The 23,074-nt window shown below is 41.0% G+C and overlaps 1 protein-coding gene and 1 long non-coding RNA gene across 2 annotated transcripts in view; one reads left to right on the forward strand and one right to left on the reverse strand.

Annotated features, from left to right (window-relative positions):
- The window catches only part of FAT2 (FAT atypical cadherin 2), a 130,974-nt gene that overhangs the window by 105,084 nt on the left and 2,816 nt on the right, over positions 1-23,074 (reverse strand). The gene's annotated exons all lie outside the window — the stretch shown is intronic.
- Positions 16,823-23,074, forward strand: part of LOC115079635 — a 40,341-nt gene continuing 34,089 nt past the window's right edge. The window contains exons 1-2 of the long non-coding RNA XR_003853348.1: positions 16,823-16,973; positions 21,350-21,718. This is a non-coding gene — a long non-coding RNA (uncharacterized LOC115079635). The remainder of the gene's footprint in view (positions 16,974-21,349; positions 21,719-23,074) is intronic.

Genomic DNA, 23,074 nt, shown 5'->3' on the forward strand with positions numbered 1-23,074 from the left:
AAATAAATGTCTACTTGTCAGACTACCTCATGCGTTTGGTGGGACTGTCCCAAATTCAGCAAACTTGTCTTACCATCCCTCATAGTCATAAAAATTCCCCAGTTTGAGAGTTCAGGTAAAACAGGAAACACGAGTGATCTTCAAATATGCATGTTTTCTGCGATTTATCACAGATGGTTTAGAAAACAAAAAAAAAATCACAGTTTACTAAGAATATTTCCTCTGGATGCAAAGTAACAAGAAGTTCCATGTAGAAATAATGGTGCCTGCTTCCCAGGGCATGCGTGCACACGCACATGTCAGCGCATAAAGGTGCTGCCAAAAATCTACTCCGTATGGATCCCCTTGAATCCCCTGACACGTACTGCAAATCTGGTGTAGATGGGACACTAAACACAAAAGTTATTGGGGATGTGTATCTGTGTGTGTGAGTGGGGGTGGGAGAGACACACACACACACAAATTCATAAACTTTCTTCCCCTTTGGAAAAGTAAGCTCAAAGAAAGTTTTAGGGAACAGGGTCTACCAGTGCCTCTGTCTGCACTCTGTGCTATACATTTTCAGCCTTTGTGCTTTGTAAAGATGTTAAGCTGTGTCTTTTTTTTTTGACATTTTAAATATTAATAGCTTCTTGCTATTTTTAGTTATCTGTAAACCGAGATGATGTTCCCAACGTATTTCGGTATATATAATGCTTTAAATAAATAAATAAATAAATAAATAAATGTTTAACAAAAAGGGTTGCCAACAATTCCATGTTACGAGGGCTTGGCTAGTTCTGGTTTGACATCATGGCATGCATATGCAGCTCACAAATATTCACTGTGGATAGCTTGAAAACCCATCCGACTTGTGGCACTCGAGGACTTGGAGTTGTCTACCCTGGCCTAAATATTGGGTCACCTGACAGCTCAAGCTCATCCAGAAATAATCATAAAATTAGTTCTATGTCAAAGTGGAACCCCCAGATCTACTGCTCTGAAAGTTAGAAGGGCGACTGCAGCAAGTCAGCAGCAATAACTTTAATTTAAAGGCTTTTAATAAAAAGAAAAGCTATTTAAAAGGTGCATGATCACCTTTAAATCTAACAGAATTCAAATATTAAAATTGTAGGGCCAGATTTAAGCTTCAGGCTGAAGTAGAGCAGACAAAAATTCAATAATTTTTTTTTCCCCCATAGACACAGAATTGAAAGAAGTCCTTTTTGAACAAGGCCAAAGTTTTGGGCAAAATCAAATGGCTCCAGGTCATTAGGAACAAACAGTCTGATCCAGTCCTGGTTTTGCCCCGTTGCATGTATGGCAACGTAATCCTGCCTTTCTTAAAGAAATCAGAACTAAAACGTCATGCATGCAATAAAGGAAAAACATCCTGGGTCAACCTGTTGGGACTGATCAGGGTGAGGTGGCAACCCTAAGCACAGGGCATCTAAAAATATAATGCTAAATTCAAGTCACATGAAATCCCTAAAATTGTAAGGAATTGAAGGCATAATTATTTTGAAAGAATCCCACTTAATACTGGCACAAAGAATTGTACAAAAATGTGCAGCACATAAATATTAAAACAAAGCAGGGAGATGTTTTACATGGCACATTGCAAATGGTAATTTTGTGGAACTTTGGCAAGGTTTCCGAGGGTATTTTTTAGAAAACGTTTGTGTGTGTGTGTGTGTGTGTGGGAGGGGGGGGGGAGGGGTTCTAAAATTCTCATCTACCTTTAACTTCTATCAGGACTTTAACCTCTACTCACATTGTACATACCTTCTGGTATGTTCCTTTATGATCTGGGAAGAAAAGGACATGTGCTTAGCGGGGCCGAGGAGCTTGGTATAAATCTGTTTCCCTTTGCAACCTGTGCTAACCAATGCAAGTACCTGGAAGCTTGCATGCACTGTTCTTTTCTTGTTGCTCCTGCACTAATATGTATGTTCCAGAACAAAGAAATCCAGCTCTTATGGGGTTAATCCTCTTCTGAGCTGATGAGGCAACATAGACCACTATGAGCATGCTCCGATTCTGAAGGACCCTGCTGACTCTGTTATCCAATGGGAGCTTGCCTACTGTTTCAGCACCAATAAGATCTTTCCTTCCTGGACCTGTCTCGTGGCTGGCAGGCAGGCAGAGGAGAGGCCTGTGGGAAACAGGAGGAAGCTGTTCCTGCAGGAGGAGCAGGGATTGTTGTGTGTAAAAAACATAAGAGAAATGGTTAAGCCAAGAAAAGCGGAGAGAATAAAAGAGAGGGTGGGCAGGGGAGCAGGCTTTGAGAGACAGTTTGCAGCCGGTGCTGGGGGAGAAAAATTCCCCTATACCCTCTTTGGAGGGAGAGCTGCCGTATCCAGGAAGCAGAGAGTTTGTGCGCCAGCTGAGCTTTTCTTAATCTTTGTGCGCAGAAAGGGAAACTCTTCCAGCTGATCAAGGCCTAGTCTAACGAGGGGATCTTCCCCCCAGATGTCCTCTGCTACGCATCTAAGTGCTGCAAATATAATTCTGCTCACTTCATGGCTATCATGATAATTAGTCTACATGGCCCCCACTGCTGTGCATAACATTTTTCTGGGAAGTTTTCCATTTTTGAGGACTAAAATTTTTGTTTTTGGCAAGGCAATCTTTTATTCCCTTTGGGTAATGGTTGGCAGATCTTGTTCTTTTGATGTAGCAAGTGTTTTTGAGGGTTGTGTTTTGTGTGTGTGTGTGTGTGTGTGAGAGAGAGAGAGAGTGTAAAAAGGTACCAACTTTGGTTGCTGTTTAAGTAAAAATAAAGTAAAGATTTTAACCGGGTTATTGTGTCGGTGAGTTGCATGCAGCTTGGTCTCGTGTGAGGAAGTTGTGAACAGGGACCCAAGAAGAGTCTTTGCCTTGTGAAGTCTGGAGGTCAGCTGGGTGTGGATGGGCATAGTCTTCCCCGTTTTCAGGTAAACAAACCTACACTTCTCTCCCCAGCCAGATTCGTAAGGGTGGAAAGGGGTCAATTCTTTCTTCTAGGGCACCAGTGACATAATTATTCAGGGTGTGCGGGTATATGGGGGGGGGGCGGGGGTTGGGTTACATAGGAGTGGTGGCCTGCACAGGGAGAGTTGTGGGTCACATTTGAGAATTTTTTTGTACCTCACTGTCACCCTCTGTGAGTGCAAACTCTATATAATTGGTACAGAGGTGAGAAGGTGAACTTTGCTATTATTATTTATTACTTGGATTTGTATCCTGCCTTTGTGAATACGGGTTACAACATATTAGAAAATTGAAACTTTAGCATACAATCATGTATAGGTTCACATTACAAGGGAGTAAACAATTTGAAATATGGCTAATGTCTTTCCCAGTCACGATGTCTGCACATTAAGTTAGAAAAGACCACTGATTTGAGCACCGTAAAGGTAACTGGGTGGCTGTTTGTCATGGGAATGAGTGGCCCTTCTGTGGACATGAGGGACTTGCCTGAGGAAACAGTGCCTGCTGCTGGGGCCCCTCCCTGGAAAATTCTAGTCCAGGAAAAGCCCCGATCACTAGGTGGCAGCCCTTTAATGGTAGAGCTTATTGATTTCTTGCAATGAAAGGGAAGACACTCAGAGGTATAAAGGGGGTGTTAACCACTGCGGGGGCAGTCTCTCCAGCTATGGCATTACTCATCCCTAACCGTGGAGAAGGTGGTGGAGACAACATGGAAGTATCTTGTGCAAGAGTCTCAAGACATTCTCAAGAAATATCTTGGTTCCAGCAGGTGAAGAGGACTATGAGACCTGGATGGAGCAAGCTACTAAGATGTTTCCGAGATGAGACTGTGTCTTGCTGGAGAAACAAAGAAGTCTGGGAGAGTGCCCGATAGGCCCCGCTTCGGAAATCTTTGGAGCCCTGAAAGTTGAAAACCCCCAAGCCACTCCTGAAGAGTGCCTCGAAGCACTAGAGAGCACTTTTGGTACCTCTATGTATGGACTCGATTTATACTTCCACTTTAGAAACAGAAGTCAGGAAGAAGGCGAGAAGCTTTCTGATTTCCTGAGATAGTTACAGCCTCTTCTAAGAAAGGTAATCCAGAAAGGAGGAAGACTTGTACCATCTGCAAAGGACTCTCTGCTAAGGTGCCCCTGACTGACAGTCTCATAACACATTTGGGGCTCTGAAAAAAGACAAAACGCCCAGGATTTCTTCAACTATTAAGGGCGATCTGGGATAAAGAGGAATAGGAGGCTTCAAATCAAGCTTTGGTGGGCATATCGAGTATCTGGTTGATCTTCCAAGACAAACCCCTCTCCAGTCCACTGAAGTAAAGTGTTTAACTGCCTTGACAGAAGAGTTACAGGAAGCTACATTGAGAACACTGCTCAGTACCACTCCACCCTGAGCTATGCAGCAGGTATCTGCCCCTGCACCAGAAAACATTTCTGAGGTGGGGAGAACTTTGGTTGCTGAACTGAGCCAGGAAATTGCTTCCTTGAAGATGTCTATTGTCTGACAAGAGACAAGGAAATCCAAGGAGTCTAAGACGTTTAAAAGGAACAGAGTGAACCTTACTACTTGCTGTCCTAGCAGTTCTGTTACAGATGTGGAGAGGAGAGTCAGCCTTCCTTTCACTGGACAACTACAGAGGAGATGCTAAAAGTTGATCCAGGTGTCACAAAGCTACAGAGAAATTTCCGAGGGACCCAATGAACATGACATAAAACTAAAGAGAAGAGGAGACTGTTCACCTTTTATGTAGGTAAAAGTATGCGTGTATGCCAACGACGTGCGTTCTTTTACATGCATATTTTTGTATGCGTTCCCGGGGCACTGTTAGGATGGGGGAGGCAACCTCACACATCGCTTTGAATATTCAAAACCGTGTATGTGTTTTTTGCTTAATAAAAGTACCCACACAAAAAGCAACGGAAAATTTGTGTGGATACTTTTGAGAGGGCAATAATGAAAGCAAAATTACTCATGAAATTTTGCTTTCATCATTGCAGCAAATCCCGCAGGTAAAAAGTACTTGTAAAGTTTGCCAGAAAAAACAAGGGTCGTTTGATTATTGCCTTCTTAGTGCTAATATGCTTTGGAATATTCCACAAAAACATGTAAACATTCAGTATGTTTTTGAGCTTGGCCGCTTGTGCAGTTTTAGAAAAAAAGAGTATCTTTTGATCAAAACATCAATTCCCAGAAAGGGACATGAATGCAAGGAAAAAACAAAAGATGTGCATTAGATGTGCACTGTGGAGATTTTACTCAAGAACTAAATCTACCCCTTAAGATTTTTCAGGTAGGGGTTAAAAGTTACTCCCCTCAATTTGGCTCTCTCAGATTTTTATTTATTTATTTTTTTGACCTGATAGTAAGTAATTTATTGAACCAGGCCTGGCAAGCAAGACCGTAGGGAAATAATCTTGGTACTCTTGAGCTGGAAAGTTAGTCGCATACTTAACAGCCCTAAATGAAGCTGTAATAGAGCTGAAGATGTCAGGTCACGTGTAGGAACATGTTCATAGGTGTCTCCTCTTTTTTTTTTGCCAGTTCATTTCTTCGCTTAGAGAGAGGAGAAGAGGCACGTTTTTGTTGACCCAGGGCTCAGGAAGGACTTCCTTTGTCTTGTAGATAAGACTCTTATCAGGAGACAGAAGAAATTAGATGGAAAAACAAGAGAGGGACCTCTGTCTGTTTTACACATAAGTGATTCAATCTGATAACTCAGTTACAGACTGATAACCCTACCTGGAGCCAAGTATATTGCAGTCAGCAGCTATAAAAACTTTCCTCATCCTGCTCTGTAACAATAATTTAACCTTAACCTGTAGCATTTCCTACTGCTCTGCTTAGGCCCTCATCCAACTCTAGCAGTGCATCTTGGTTTTGATGCGGCCATTAGTCCCTTTGCAATTCTACTCTGCTACTAAATATTTATAATAGTGCTTACAAGGTGTATACAGCACAGACAATCCCTGCTCTGTGTTGCTTAAAATGTAGTCAACATATAGACTTGAAGGACAGATGGACATTGAGGACAGATCTACTTTAGTTGCCAGGGCTCTTTGCCTTCTAAAGGAAAGAATAGTCAGGGGGATGTGTGCGAGTCCAGGGAGTGGATGCACGTAGGACCATTTCCTTCTGCTAGCTGAGGTGCGTTGTATGCAAAAATGGCTCCAATAGCTGGAGTGTAGTCAGCATTTTCTCTCACTGTAGTATTGTGCCATTCAGGTGCTTCTCCTCTACACTGTGTTGCAATGTATAATGGTTTCCTATTGTGAACAGTTTGTCTCCAGTAATTAAAATAAAGTCACATGCACATTTTGCTTGGGTGTTCAAACAGATTGAAACTTAGATTCACAGAAGACTACCTTGCAGATTGAAAAAGGAGAGGATGGTGTTAACTTTTCATGCTTTATCTGCCAAGGTACATGTCTGATCAACCATTTGAGTTTACCCTGCCCTGCATAAAAACCAAAGATATATGCTGAATTCACCTGCAAGTACAGCATATTTAGACAACCATACCCTGCCAGCACCAGACTCTGCCTTGACAAGCTTGTGCCAAGAGTATATCTTCCTTCAAATATTGTAATGTATTTTACCCCATGACCCTAGCTGACAAGACCAGACCGGTTATGAATGCAGATCTCAGATTTTGTCCCTTGTGTAGGTGTGAATGCTTATTAGAAACAAAAGTACCTGATTTTCTGGGGCCTATATGTTTAGCAAAGCTTGAGTTTCCTTGGGAAGCAAATTTGCAGAAATCTTTTTTTCCTTGGATATAAGGGGATCTGGCATATCTAAAAATGTAGTATAATGGTTATGAATTATTTGTTGATAAACTATTACATACCTTTCTAATTGACTAATGAGGGTGATTTTGTACTTTTAAGACATATTTTTGAGGAACTTAATTTTGATTGTGGTGATGCTATTTAAATCTATGAAGGAAAGAATATGAGGTAAAGTGTGGTTACTATTAAAATGAGGGTGTCACCTTTTAAATGATGTTATCGGGTAAGTCTGCCACTGGGCTGCTATTTTCTGTAATTTAGAAAATCCCTACTGCTGTTGGAACAGATGGGGGTTCCAAAATCCTGTTCTTCCAATATTTATTTAGATTTATATTCCACTTTTTCAGTGCTTCAAAGCAGATTACATTCAGGTACTGCAGATATTTCCCTATTCCCAGAAGGCTTACACTCTAAGTTCATACCTGAGGCAATGGAGGGTAAAGTGACTTGCTCAAGTGGGACTTGAACCCTGCTCTCCTGGTTCATAGCCCACTGCTCTAACCACTAGGCTCCAAAGGAGTTCAAAAGCCATTCATGGACAAGGGCTTTCCTCAAGGCTCTGTACTAGCACCCTAGTGATTCAATATATATATTTGTGACCTGTAATAAAATACTTCTTAGTACTATCACCCAAATGAACAAACCACATTAGATGTTTCTAAAACCAAGACAATGCTCACATGATACAGAGTTATTCAAAATTAGACTATCAATACATGATTTTACAAGAATGCCATAATCTCATCATAATTGACCCTTGTGTGCCAAGTTTGCTAGCATTTTTTTTCATGTTTTTCTCTTCTACTTTCTCTTCATTTATACATAAATTTAAGAACAGATCTTTCAAAAGACTTGCAATGGTGTCTTCATCTGCTCAATTACGGTGGTCTAAGATGGGCTGAACTTAATGCTTTTTGATGGCCAAAAATGTCTGAATGTCCAGTAATACTCTCAATCCAAAGCATTATCAGCCTGTCTTAGACCATCATGAATGAGCAGTTGGAGACACCATTGCAAGTCTTTCAAAAGATGTGATTTTAAAGACATGTATAAATGAAGAGAAAGTAGAAGATTAGTTTATATGCACCCATAGCTTAATAGTGAGACTACATGTTCTTTTAAATTTTCTCAACAAATAGTACACACTACTTGCTTATAGCATGTACTATTTACCGAAATGAAAATTCACAAAAATCTGGGGAATTTTCATTGGGACCGTGCATTCGTTTCAGGTAAAACAAACTGTAATGAACAAATACACATCCTTATCTGGCATGTCAGCAAGAGGATGTGAATAGGGACCATGGTGGTTCACCAAAGAAATAGGAGGAAAAAGAGCAAAAAGAGCAGTTAGAAAATATCAGACATAGGAGGAGGAGGAAAGGCAAAATTACCAGGAGAAACAAAGGGCAACAGTAATGGCAGTTAGATTGTTAAAGGCTCAAACAGAGGAGTATGTTGGGAGTATGTCCTGGGAGCCTACCAACCAGTTGGGTTTTCAGGATATCTACAATGAATATGCATGAGAGAAAATTTGCATGTTATGGAAGCAGTGCATGCAAATTTTCTCTCATGCATATTCATTGTGAATATCCTGAAAACCCAACTGGCTGGTGGGCCCCCAGGACAGGGTTGGGGACCACTATGTTGTACAATGAAGAAAGGTAAGGGATACCATTTTCTTTAGATTTATAAGTGAACGAGAGGAAGTCTAAAAAGAGAATAGTAAAAACTGCAGCCACTAGATTTAAAACATGGATTTATGCATGTAAAGTTTGACCTCACCCCACAACACCCTGGACACACCCCAACTCTGCTTTTTTTTTTTTTAGACTCATGCATATGCATATATGCACGTAATTTGCAGCTTTTAAAATATGTGCTGCTCCCACGCAGTCCACATACTCACATATGTAGGCCTTGTAACATGAGCAATGCTTTTAAAATTCACCCCACAAGAAGGAAGAGGTGAGGGACCAAACACAAGACAAAGATGTAAAAGACTGCAGATTGAAAACATTACCATTTTCTGAAGAGGCATGGGCACAAGTGAGAAACAAGACCATGGACCTAATGGGGTACATCCCAGAATACGGAGGTAGCTAAAGGAAGTGCCATCATCCCTTACAGCTATGTACAACAAGAGAGGTTCCAAGAGACTGGGGGAAGAACAGATGTAGGATTGGTAACAAAGAAGAAATAGAAAAGTAGTTTGACATCATTTGTCCACATAGTGATTTGGGTGGACAGAGATTAGCTGGGGGAGGAAAAAGGTGAATTTTTTTAACAAGTTAAATTTATCCAGTTAAAAGCCAATTTTAACCACATAAGTTATTCGAATACTGACCCCCTAGTGAAACTAGATGCCAAACTTTAGGCACTTATACCTAGCCAGTTCTCAAAGGGACTGATTTAGGTAACTAATTCCCAAAGTTAGGCACCTAAACCCTTTGAATATTGACCCCATTATCTCATCGCAAGTTACTGGTGAGATCCTACCTTGAATACTATGGCAATTCTGAAGATCACATCTACCAAAGAATATCAATAAAGTGAAGGCAATTCAAGTGAGGTCCACTATAATGGTGTAAGGCCTGCCCTATATGTAGGGTGACCATATAGGTCCATGTCAAGGGGAATAAGCTGCACCAATCCTGATTTTATCCAATTACATACATGCAGATGTAGTCCTGATTTCTCTACTGAGTTATCAAAGGAAAGCAGGCCTCTTTCCCCTACATGCAGTGGAGTAAAACTTGGACTGATTCATCTTGTACTCCCTTGACATAGAGGTAGGTGGACATAGTACTCTCTAGAAGATCAGGGAAAAGGGGAGATATAATGCAAATGATTAATTATCCTGCAGGCTTCAATAAGGTCCCAGAAAGTAAATTTTTACATAGAAAGATAAGAACTTAATTACAAAGTGTTACCATCTGAAAATAAGAAGTGCATTTCTTCAAAAGAAATGCAAGAAAATATATTTTCACTGAGAAATAGGTGGGTACCTGGAACAGACTTGCAGTGAAGGTAACTGGAGTTAAGAGTGGCACAATTAAAGTATGAATCGGACAGATATAAAGAGATCTAATAGGAAGAGGGAGAAGACAACATCAGAAAAGAGTTGTGACAGCACAGTAGAAAAGCACAAATGGGCAGAGGGGGTGGACAAAAATGTCCTTCCTTAACTGCTGATATCTTCTATATTTCGGTGTTTGTAGTGACAAGGGGAGGGAAAAAGATCACGAACTGGCCCACATAGTAGGCATGCCAAAATGAGTAGATTGCGTGGACCAGGTGATCTTTATCTGTTGACATATTTTGTTTCCGCGAGTCTTCTGAAGATTAAATCAAGGCAATAAGAAGTGAAAGATCTCAGGGTTCTGTTCTTCTACATCTGATTTCCTCAGGGCATTGGGCATAGCACAAATAGGTGCTCATCTAATATTAGCTGTAAAGCTGACTCTCTCCGAATAATGTTTGTGTCACACTGCTGTGGGAAATCAGTGCATGAAGCTTACGTGACTCGGAAGAGCAGGCCAGACTGCTTTTTCTACTCTACTAATGCTGGGTGGGACTGGGAATAAGGCTGTTTCCTGGAATGGACTCCGTATTCTATGTCAGAGAAATCATACAAAGAAAGTTGTTGTTCCTAGAGGATTTTAAGGAGAATACCTTTCCAAACAACAAGCAACTGAAATGAAGGTTTATAGCTAGAGTACAGGCCAAGCGCAGCTTGAATCGAAATGAGTCTAATGCAATGTGAAGTAAGCACCATAGAGTTTGTTTAGGAGCAACTAACAGCATCACTTCAAGCTCTGGAGTTTAAGCATTAGTATAATAAAAGAAAACAACGGAGCATGCAAGCTCAGAGCCCGATTTACTAAGCTTTTTTTTTCTTTCCCATAGATACATTGGGGGTAATTTTTATTACTGCCTGCTTCAGTGGAAAATTGGTGGGAAAGTTTTTGCACTGGTTTTCAAAGCGAGAGTATGTGTACGTTTTCAGTGTGAAAATCATTGTAAGAAAGCTACCTACACACATTTACACCTGCTAAGTCTTGCAAGTAGTTTTTGCGAGAAGACTTACACCTCTACTTTGGAAAATTCAAAGGTGTGTACGCACACAAGTGCAGACCCCTCCCCAGCCCTGCCCTGGGAATGTGAGTAGAGTTCAGTGTGTAGTGGCTCTTTGCACATAAGGCTACCTGCACACTGAGTACAGCACTGCTTTATCCGCATCAAAGGCTGTGTGAAAGACCCTTATAATGGGAGAAAAGCCTTAGTAATTCAGGCCCCTACGAGAAATGGTTTAGATTATTAATATGTAGACTGAAAGGTTGTGATACCTGCTTATTGGTCATGAGAGTTCACCCACTCAATTTAAATAAATCCAATTATTCTAAATATTAGGGATGTGCATTTTCTTTTTAAAACAAATTGTAACTTGAAGAAAAGCAGACATTTTTATTCTGATTTTTTTTTTTACCCTGAAACAAATGCAGTGCCTCCCAAGAATTCCAAAACTTTGAGAGTGCATTCATTTGAGGGGGAAAAAATAGTGCGTACTATTTTCTGAAACAAATAAGAATGAAAAAAATGAATGTAAAAAAAGTCCACAAATTGAAAAAACGATCCAAAAACAAAATAAAAAACCCCAAACAAATGAAAAACATTTCCCTGCACATCTGCAAAACTGATCTAAAAGAAACACCTTTTACTGGACCAATGTAAGAATAACCCAAGTATGTTACAGAGAAGGGATGGCCAACTCTGGTTCGAGAGCCACAAACAGGCCAGGTTTTCAGGCTATCCGTGATGAATGTGCATGAGACAGATGCGCATTCACTGCCTCCATCATATGCCAATCCGTCTCATGCATATTCATGGTGGATAGCCTGAAAACCTGGCCTGTTTGTGGCTCTCGAGGACTGGAGTTGGCCACTCCTGCCGTAGTGCATCAGCTTCTAACACTTCCTGGGTCCCTTCTTCAGATGAAACTCAGCTCTATATTATGTATTACGTTAAGGCAATAAAGAAAATCTGACTGAACTACTAAAACAGCTTATTAGAAAGCATCAAAACAATACTAGCAGAAGTGTATGAGTCCAAATCTGATACCTATACAACTGCTGTTTAATCTCATCAAACAAAAGCTCACAATACATCAGCTTACAATTACAATAAGAGCACCCATCCGTACAGAGCAGAAATCAATGTCCCTGTGGTCCCCAGGCTCCAGATCAGTGAAACATGAGACCGTCTTTTTGTACACATCAACTGCTTCCTTAAAAAAAACAACAAAAAAAAAAAATATCTCTCTGTTCATCTTTCCATTTTATTCCTAACCTCAAAGACATGACCACTTCCACTGGCTCCATATCTCCCAGATGGGAGATCACAGAAGTCTCCAAATTTACAAGATCTAAAGTTCCAGAATGTACCTAACGTTGCTTGTCAGGGTGTCCATGAATGAAACTAGGAAGGCTGAAGGGTTTCATAGCCCCTCAGCATTCACAGGCGAGAACATCAATCAAGTTTTTCCAGGTCTCAGACTGACTCAGGACTACATGTTAACCAATCCAGCTGCTTTTCAATCAAGTAAAGAACAACACTGTTGGCTCAAAACTACAATGCTCCACATTGGTTCTCTTCTGATTTTTTAAATTGTCCCTGAAGCCATTCAGATATTTATAATTCTGCGTACGCCAGGATCCCTTGGGAAAATAGATGTAAAATAAGTTAGGACCAGTGGTGATTTTCTGCCGGGTTAAGGTGGGTCACAAGTTGCGGGCCAGCGTTTCCTGGCTGCTGATCTTGGGCATTGCAAGATAAAAGGGTAGGAAGTACAGAGATGGGGGAGGCTGGCGGAGCTCATCCTGCCAGCCACCAAAGAAGTGTGGAGGCCCCTCACTACATGGGAAGATAGGTTGGGCTAGGTGGCGAGGAGGAGAAACAAGGTCTGTGGGGAAGTAGGAAGGATGCGGGAGGCAGAGAGAAGATTGGCACAGATACCACTCCCCCATACCTGGCACCTATTGGTTTTGTTTTAGAAAATCTCCCCTGGAGAGGACCAACCTAGCCCTAAGGGAAAAGAAGTTATAAGGCTGAAGAACATCTTACCTTCAGTTTGCCGACCTAGTTTCAGTCCATAGAAGTTTACATCTACAAAATCTATAATGCTGTTGTAGTAAACTACAGAGTAATTACAAATTTTTCTGTGTTCAATTTAATGCAAGTAAAATGTTTCAAATGCACATATGAAGATAACTAAAGCCCTGAAAAGCAGGTATAAAATGATTAACAACAGTGGAAGATCACTCAACACTACTTTGCTAGTGCAATATAGTTGTACCTACTTGGGGATGGATTGCCTACATGGGTGTCCAGTTTCCAACACAGATTTTAATTAGTAACAATGATAACAACTTTTATCCTGGAGACATTGATCTGCTAAGAACTGGTCCGAGGCTACCAATTCATTTCATGCAATGTAAATCTTCAAACAGCAATCGGACTGTAAGCTTTTTAAAAGAGGTTTGAGAATCAATGTGATGATGATCTGCAAATTCCTCAGACTGGATCACTGAATCTCTTTGGGAAAAGAACAACCTATTGCTAGTAAATTTTGCTGCAGATGCATGGAAATTTGAAGTGGATCTAAGCAAAATCTAGTACAGAGGATCATATATAATCAGATCACCCTAAAAGACAAAATTTTTCCGCATCGGATCTGTGGATTTTTAATGCTTTCCAACATATGTAAAAAAGGATTAATGTCTGCCCATCCATCTCTCTATAAATAAAAGGAGATGGAAAGTCACCAAATTTGGCACACCTGAAGAATATGGAACATCTCAAGTAAAACTGAAAACTACATATATCAGGATAGTATTTTCAGAAGACAAGCCTCCAAAAAAAAAAAAGTCCAATTGGTTTCTATGGAAAACTGTTAGAAAACTATTTGAACTGTACAATGTTTACCAGTTCTCATCCTACCAAGACTTTTCCACAGAACACCACAAGCAGAGAGAATCAGGGAAAAAGTCACCAGGAAAGAATGGCACAAAAAAGCATTTGCAAAACACATATCCTCCTCACACCCCCTTACAATCCTCACATGCACTTACCATACACATGAATACACAACTCCACCCCAACACATACCCATCACCCCACACATCTCTCCCCCATAAACACCTCTCTACAGATATCCACACACATTGCATACATTCCTATACCCCCAACACATGCACACATCTCTTTCTCTCTCTCTCTCACACACACACACACACACACACATTCCCAGCACATCCACCCTATACCCCCTCATAGACAGGGAAAATAAATGATGCAGCTTCTCATTCCCCCCCCCCCCACACACACACACACCCCAGATTTATGCAATAACTACATACCCTCCCAACTACACACACAGCCATACCTCCAAAAAAGGTCAAACCTACACACCCAATCCTGCCACACATTACCTTCTCATAGAGCCTCCTTATAAACAAACCTACCCAAAACACCCACACATACTCCCCTACACAGACACACACCCCTATACCTCAGGCATGCCCATGCACACAATCCCTTCACCCACATTCAACTTATATAAACCCCACCCACACACTCCCTCAGAACCACATCCACTATCTACAAACAGAGCCATACCCGAAACACATCCACCCCACAGCCCCTTTACACACACACACACACACACAATCCCTCCACAAACCCCTCTCACCCACACAACCTCCTATCCAAAAACCACACCTCATCCATCCATCCCTTCACCCCACTCACCCTATGTCCCCCTCGTATACCCACAACGTCCATTTCCTTCACCACTGAAGTGTTGAATCTGCATGCTTTCCCTATTTGTTTAAAGTAACAAGGCTGAAGTAACCTTTTCTGAATGTAACTTCTGAAAGTTCACAAAATCATAATGTGGAATTTTTACCCAGAAGCTGCTCAGTATAACAGTCAGATACAGAAGTGCAATGTGCACGTTTTTGCTCAAATAACTTTCCTGTGGATTGCTTCCTCTTTCTTAAGTCGCCAGAGGTTAAATCCTTAGGCAAAGTGTAACGCTGGTCCCAACTTATCAGTACCTAAACTATACCTGAAAATGACTTAACATCTGTCCATAGAGAATGATAGTCTGTCCGTTCAGGCAGTAAAGTGAGAATTGGAGACTTGCACCTTTAAGTCTTGATGATGTCAGCAATGACATTTGCCAGGTACAAAGAGTGATACGTGCAGTGAGCGAGGACCCATTTGGTCTGTGTTTTTTTGTTCTCAGCTTGAAGTTGAGCTGTTTGCTCATGGAGGGACTAGCTTCTTCTTGGAAGGGTCCCTGGAAGGAATGATGAGGAAACCGAAGAAGGAACAGCTTGCCATCATTTATCTCAACTGTAAGGACTGAGTGAGTGATTTGTGCTGTTGCTGAGTACTGGATTTTACCATGAATGAGTTCTGGGTATTTTACAAGGATTTTTGCTATTGTCTGTCTTTCTGAACTTTTACTGGAAGCCTGTGGATTGTGGAAGACATCCTATGTTTTGTTTTGTTGCATAAATTTGACAAGATTGGAACTACCAGTCCTAGTTATTCAAGGATTTGGATTCACCTGAGATGGAAGTTGCCAATGAATTGTTACTGCTCAGAAGAAGCCATTCACTTAGGGCCTGATCCTGAAAAGCATTTACACACTTTAAAATGTGTTTTACACATGTAATTGCAGTTTCCCTGTGTAAGTGGGCTTTTGAAAATTGCTACAATATAGGCCATTGAATTGTCCATAGGATTCATCTACGCACATGCACTTTGCTGAAGTAAATGGACTTTTCAACATTGCTGCGATAGTATGTTACATTTACAAGTGTAACTCCTTTGAAAATTACCTCCTAGGGAATATTTGTTCCACCCAGAGGGGAAGTGTGTCCAGTAAATAAATTCATTTTGGAATGCCCTGAGCACGGCCCACTATGCCATCTGTTTCACTATATTTCAAGAACTCTAGTGACCAACAACATGTTTGCACTCCCAGCCACTGTCTATGTTTGAGAGCCTAAACTGGAGCTACAAAAGGATGCATATTTCATAACTACGCAAGCAAATTCACTTCTAGGATTTTTTAGGCATGTTATTCACCTGAAACTTAAGTCAATCTAGCTCTTTGCCTGCTCAGCCCCCACATCTCTCTGGAATATGCATGGGTTTCTTATTTCCATTTCTTCAATTTATGCATTCAAGACCGATCTGCAAGCCACCTTTTCTCTTGCCGCTCATGAATGGTTTGATTCAATTTGAGTCACTTGAAAGGGTGGACTAGCTAGCTGCCTTGTTTCCTACATCAAACCTGTTAAAAAGATTGTTTTAAGAGTCTGTTCTACCATCCCTGCCCTCCCCTCAGTTGCAACTCAGCAGAGATTCTTGGGACAAAGCTGTTCCTCAGCAGATCTCACAGACAGACCTGTAGGCACACGCCTGCTGCTTTGTTGAGTGTTTAAGGGGAAAAAAAAAATCAAACTCCTGCCTGCTCAGATTACAAATGACAAAACAAAACCTGTTTTTTATTGCAATTATTCAGTGGAGGGGTTAGGAGTAAAAAAAAAGACAGGAGGCAGTGAAGCAAGCAGGAGTGCACCCAAAATTAATCCACCGCATGAGCAAAGCTCTTTATTCAACAGAAAGGACAGAGCTGTACAACAGGCACATGACCCATGGCTTCCTGCTTTATTCCCATACCATTAAAACTACTCAACTGAACAACCTGAAGCAATACAGCTGCTGAATTTTAAAAAATGATGCAAAGTCCTCGATGACTGAGTTTCATTACTCTAAAAAAACAAAAAAACAAACAAACCAAAAACTTTAGAGCTTTGTATTAGCATATCCTTATTCTGGTGAAAGGGCAGCTTGCTGTTAATGGAGCCTGGGGGTGGCAGCTTTGTTTCCTGTCAAGCGTTGGAGACTAAAAATTTGAGCTGGAAAATCTGTTTCGGTTGTGCCTCCCTGCCGGCTCTTGCCTATTAAGCCGGTTTCTAAGACTTTTTTTCTCTCAGTTTGAATTTCAGGAACACCAGAAAGTCTGTCCCAGTGCAATCGTAGCACCGCAGCTTAGGGCTGTGCTCACCATGCTGTGCAGGTTACTCTAGTGCCCTACTTCCGTGCATAGCACAGTCATAGCACTGCTGTTTTTGGCTGAATCACCACTGGACATGAAAGGTGAGTCAGTGCGAAGTGATACTATACAGGAGAAACAAGTCTTTCTCCTCCCTTCCTTGCAAGGGATGCTATAGAAAGGTTATGGTTGGGTCTTCTTCACATGTGTGGCTAAAGCAGCAAGATTTCCTTTATTCAGATGCAGTAGCAGCGGCTGAAAAATACTGGCATTGCTTGCTTAGGCTCCAGTATTCTGCAGTGCCAGTCAGCCACAAACCAGCAGATATACCATTTATTTTCCAAAATTTTGAGAACCAGTTGTTTGTGTTCACTGGAAGTGAGTAGTTAATTCCATTACCGGTGTACTTTGATAATAGGCTTCCATTGTTCTGCTCAGTTCCCTGTTACAAGCATCTCCCAATTCCTCTGCCAATGTACCTTAGGCCTGACTTACAGCATCTCATCAGAGAATCCTAACGGGTAACAGAAGAGGACTGGAAAGCTCATCTGCATATCCTATGCAGCAGCCCCTGGGAGAGGACTCCAGAGGTCACCACGATGGAATTCAGGCTCCACAGTCCCAGCTTCCAGGGAACCCGCACCCCTTGCGACAGGAGAGGACCAGAAGGCTCATCTGTTTATCCTACCCAGCAGCCCCTGGGAGAGGACTCCAGAGGTCACCACGATGGAATTCAGGCTTCACAGTCCCAGCTTCCAAAGGCCCTGGATCTCTTGCAGCAGAAGAAGACTGGAAGGCTCATCTGTATGTCCTACCTTACAGAGATAGGGCCCCAAAACACCATCAGTACCTAGGACAGGCAAAATCCTGTATCCATCAAGGGCTGTAGATCAATTTGTTGTTCTCTACAATATACATTTTCCTTTTCTGAATATTATACCTATATGTTAACAACTTGGAGGCTTCCAGAGGCCCCACACCCCTTGCAGTAGAAGAGACCGGGAAGGCTCATCTGCATATCCTACCCTCACAACTCCAGGTTTTATTCAGAAGGAACTTAATTCAAAACAAAAGTCAATAAGGTGAGTGCCCAGGTAGATATAAGTAGACTAATTGTAGTATTTTGAAGGTCATAGAGACACAAATATAAAATAAACCAATAGACTAAACGTGCTTTAGATTAGCTTTATATCTCTACCTCCTTACAAATGTAAACTGTAGGACAAATCAACAAAATTAAGATGCAGATAGCAATCCAGCAATGAGGGGGAGGCTTTCCAGTCTTTTGCACTGAGTGGCACATGTATATCTCCCAGCTGGTGAGAGGTTGTATGTGTGCACTAGGCACAAAGAGCTCCTGGTTCTCAGAGAATGAATCTGATATCTGGCAGACCTGGAAGAGCCAAAGGAGGCCTTCAGGGACATAGTAGAGAAGTCCCACCTCCAATCTGATAGCCCTATGTGCTTTGGAGAAGAAAGGTCACCCGGAAGGAGAGCATCGCCTGGGTGAGGCAGGAAGCAATCCTGTAACTAGGATCTGCCCTCAAGGTGATGTTGTATCCTCTCACACTGAATTTAAAAAGAAGCTTGCTGTGAAAGCAAAAAACACATAATAAAAGCATTTTCAGGTACATTCAAAGAAAAAAGCCTGTAAGGGAGTTAACTGGACCATTAGATGATCAATGAGTAAAAGGGGCTTTTGGAATGGCAAAGCCATAGCAGATAGACTAAATTAATTCTTTGCTTGAGTCTTCACTGAGGAAGATAAGAGATACCCATGCCAGAAATAATTTTCAAAGGTCAAGATTCTGCATAACTGAAACAAATCTCAGTAAACCTGGAATATGTACTAGGGCAAATTGACAAACTAAAGAGTAGCAAATCACCTGGACCAGATGGTTTATATCCCAAAGTGCTGAAAGAACTGAGAAATGACATTGCAGACCTGCTATTAGTAATTTGAAAACTTACATTAAAATATTCTGTGGTACCTGAAGGCTGGAGGGTTGCCCACGTAGTGACAATTTTAAAAAAGGGATCAAGGGGTTATCCAGGAGACTACAGACCAGTGAGTCTGACATCTGTACAAAGCAAAATGGTAGAAACTATCATTAAAGAACAAAATTGCTAAACATATAGAGATAGGCATAGTTTAATGAGACAAATCCAACATGGATTTAGAAAATGGAAGTTTTGCTTCACCAGAATGCTACGTTGTTTTGAGAGAATAAACAAACATGTGGATAAAGCTGAACCAGTTGATACAGTGTATCTGGATTTCCAGAAAGCATTTGACAAAGTCCCTCATGAGAGGCTTTTTAGGAAATGTAAAAGTAATGGGATAAGGGGTAGGGTCCTACTGTGGATTGAGAACTGTTTAAAAAATAGAAAACAGAGAGTATGGCTAAATGAAAAATATTCCCCATGGAGATAGGTGAATAATGGAGTGCCCCTGGGATCTGTTCTGGGACCATTGCTTTTTAATATATTTATTAACGATTTGGAAATGGGAACAATGAGTGAGGTAATCAAATATGACAATGACACAAAATTATTCAAAATTGTTAAATCACAAGAGGATTGTGAGAAATTGAAGAGGACCTTGACTAGGCATGTAAATGACAAATGAAGTTTAATGTGGACAAGTGCAAAGTGTTGCCCTTAGGGCAGAGTAACCCGTAACCCAAATTATAGCTACTTAATGCAAAGACCACATTAGGAGTCACCGTTCAGGAAAAGGATCTAGGCTTCATCGTAGATATGTTGAAATTTTCTGTTCGGTGTGCAGCAGCATCCAGGAAAGCAAATAAAATGCTAAGAATTATTAGGAAGGAATGGAGAATATCATAATGTCTCTGTATCACTTCATGGTGTGACCTCACCTTGAATACTGTGTACAGTTCTGGTCACATCTCAAAAAAGATATAGCAGAATTAGAAAAGGTACAGAGAAGGGTGACCAAAATGATAAAGAGGATGGAACAATTCCCCTATGAAGAAACTCTAAAGAGGTTAGGACTCTTCAGCCTGGAGAAGAGGTGGCTGAGGGGAGATATGAAAGAGGTCTATAAAATAATGAATGGAATGGAATGAGTAAACATTAATCAGTTGTTTACTCTTTTGAAAACTACATGAGACCAGGGGTCACACAATGATGTTACTAGGTGAAAACTAATAAGAGAAAATATGTTTTACTCAACATATAATTAAGCTCTGGAATTCATTGCCAGAGCATGTGGTGAAAGCTATTAGTGTAGCGGTGTTTAAAAAAAAGATTTGGACATGTTTCTTGAGGAAAAGACCATAAACATTAAGGTGGACTTAGAGAAATCCACTGATTATCTCTGGGATAAGCAGCTTGGAATTTATCTACCCTTTGGGATCCTGCCAGGTACTTGTGACCTGGATGGGCCACTATTGGAAACAGGATCCTGGGCTTGATGGACCTTTGGTCAGACCCAGTATGGCAAGTCTAATGTTCTTATTGTCAGTGCGTTTCAGTCCTGCCCCTCCATATCCCATCACCATTCCATGAAGAAGGTGAAATGAAAATCCTGTGTTCTCCTTAACTCTGGTTGGCAGTTGCTCCTTCATTTTTGGAATTATATAGTAACATAGGTAGAAAAAGACCAAATAGTCCATCTAGTCTGCCCATCAAGTTTCTTAAGGTAGTAACTGCCGCTCTGTGCAAGTTACCTCTAAGCCTTATGTTAATGGTAGTAGTATTAACAACTGAAATCAAGCAACTGTCAAACAAATAACAAAAATTACTGCTAGCAACATTTTTACAAGGTGAGTAGCCTCCTTGATGATTCATACAATGCTGCTTGAATGTGCTTTGCTTTCGGAGTTGGCCATGGAAGCAGTCCTGTGCTTTTTTCTTAATGCCTGTGTATCAATACACTGAAGCGTAAAAGTCAGGGCCCAGTGTTGGCCATCATCTAAATCCAATTTCCATTTTCCCCCCTCATTGTCAAAGTAGAGAGCAATGCTACCATGTAGCAGGAGCAATTTCTGCACTTCCAGACTTGCAGAAAAGCTAGGGCCTTGCTCAGCCAGTTCAATACCCCAGATACCTCGATATTGCACATGCAAGAATCTGATGAAACTAAGTATGTCTCTGTGCTATGTGATGAGCATCTATCTACTTTGTATATCAAATATTTATTTCACTCTCTCTACATTGTGACTAAGACTAATCCTTTCCATGTAATTGTCATCTATGTATCATTTATCTTTACTGGTTAGTGTAAACATATTTATATGATCTCTCATCCATAATTACCTCACATCCACAGTATCTCTTATCTATAGCTCTGAATATAGAAAAAGAGACACTTCCTAAAATGGATAGCTATCCATTTCCGATAAAAATAAAAAAAAACAAAACGTGGAGTCAAGAAAAAAATAAATAGGAATCTGTGTCTCTATTGCTGTAGCTTTCTCTTTTCAAAATTTTTTTTTGTTTTGTTTTCAAACAGGCAAATTCTTGCCGCCAATGATTCCAGGGGTTTAAGGAAAAAACAGAAGCCGGTCATGAATGGTGAAAGATTTTTTTGCGGCAGGAGACGTGAAAGGACAGAGCACCGTTCTGTGAAGAAGCCTCCACTTACATTTTTGTCACCATTTGCCTTGTGTACAGCCAAAGCAATAATAATTTTCATTAAAAATATTTATCCACGGGGATGATACTGTTGACTACACTAAGAACTGGAACGAGCACACACGCAGAGAACAAAAGCCACCTTGCAAGAATGCCATTTCCCCCCCCCCCCCCAAAGAACTGGCATGAAGAGTCCTGTTCCTTGTGAACTGGAGCCCGCAGATGCTGCTGGATTTTATTATTAGAGGTGAGGACATGAATATTTACACAAAAGCTTATATACCCCTTAGGTGTTTCTCCAACTGGTATTTCTCTTTCCAGCATGCACAGTTTGTAACGTTAGCTCCAGAAGCCAGGATCTTGTTCAGATTTCCATGGGGGTAAGTATTTGCACTGGGTGGGGGCTACATTTCAGGAGGGCCTGACTTTATCAGATACGCTCAATGGAGACAACTCAGCAAATTAGTGTAAGTCTGAAGCCTGTGTTGTGGCTTGTTGTGCAACTGCGGAACATGAACTTGCCTGGTGTCAGATTTAACGTTTCAGGTAAAAAAAGAAAAGGGTTAAACACTGTGCGCAAGGCACTTTTCCTGCAGTTCATGAACTGGCACAGCTTTAGCCTAAGGATTTGATTTCCCGCCACCGCAAGAAGGTGGGAAAAAAAATATCATGCAAGAAAAAAAAAACGAGTGTAAAGGGATTTGGGGGCCGCCCAAAAGCATTAACTTAAAAAAAATTGGGCAAAGGTTCTGCTGCCTTAAAAAAAAAAAAAAAAAAAAAAAAAGAGCGCACTCCAGGCTATCCTCCCAATTCCTTTCCCCTCCCCTAATCAAACCCACTTACCATGCTGATGTTCTTCACGGGGCAGGAGACATTTACATGGAAAAAATGCAAAATGGCACCAGCCTTGGTCCTCTGATGCCATTTTTAATCACCGTTACCCCTCCAGTCATCCCCTCGTGAGAAACTTCAATGTGGTAAGAGGGTTTGAGAGGGAGGGCCCGGGAGTGGATGCCTTTTTGGGGGAACAGGACCAACACCATAGCTCTCTCTAAGCTGAGCCTGTGAGCAATTGCCCATCCATTTCAGAGCATCGCTCACAGGTTTTACGTGGCTGCTCACAGACATTTTTCTTTGTGCTATATTCAGAAAGGCAATGCTAATACTGGCATTCAAAAAAATTGTTGGTTTCAAAAAATTGTTGCTCACATGAAAAAAAAAAACAATCTGCATACATCCAGTTACTCCTTGGAGGGAGCATTGATCAACACTTGTTTTATTCTGAGTTTTTGAAGGGTTTGTTTTTTTTTTTGGTTGACTTTAAATAAGAAATGGAACAAATAAAAAACAAGCAACACGAAACAGAAACAAAGACAAAAAAAAAAAGATATCTGTGCTGCATCCCTACAAGAAATGAAATCCTTGGGCCAAAATTGCATTATCATTAACTTGTGCTTGCAAACTAACTTACAGAATTTTTATACTTTTATTGCACTCTAGTGGGACCTGACACTTAAATCTGTCCCAAGATCTATGGATCTTCAGGTATAGAAAGGGCAGCATGAGTCACCAGCTTGGTCCTGGAGAACAGTGCACTGTGAGG

The sequence above is a fragment of the Rhinatrema bivittatum genome, chromosome 18, assembly GCF_901001135.1.
Source record: "Rhinatrema bivittatum chromosome 18, aRhiBiv1.1, whole genome shotgun sequence".
NCBI classification, from domain to species: domain Eukaryota; kingdom Metazoa; phylum Chordata; class Amphibia; order Gymnophiona; family Rhinatrematidae; genus Rhinatrema; species Rhinatrema bivittatum.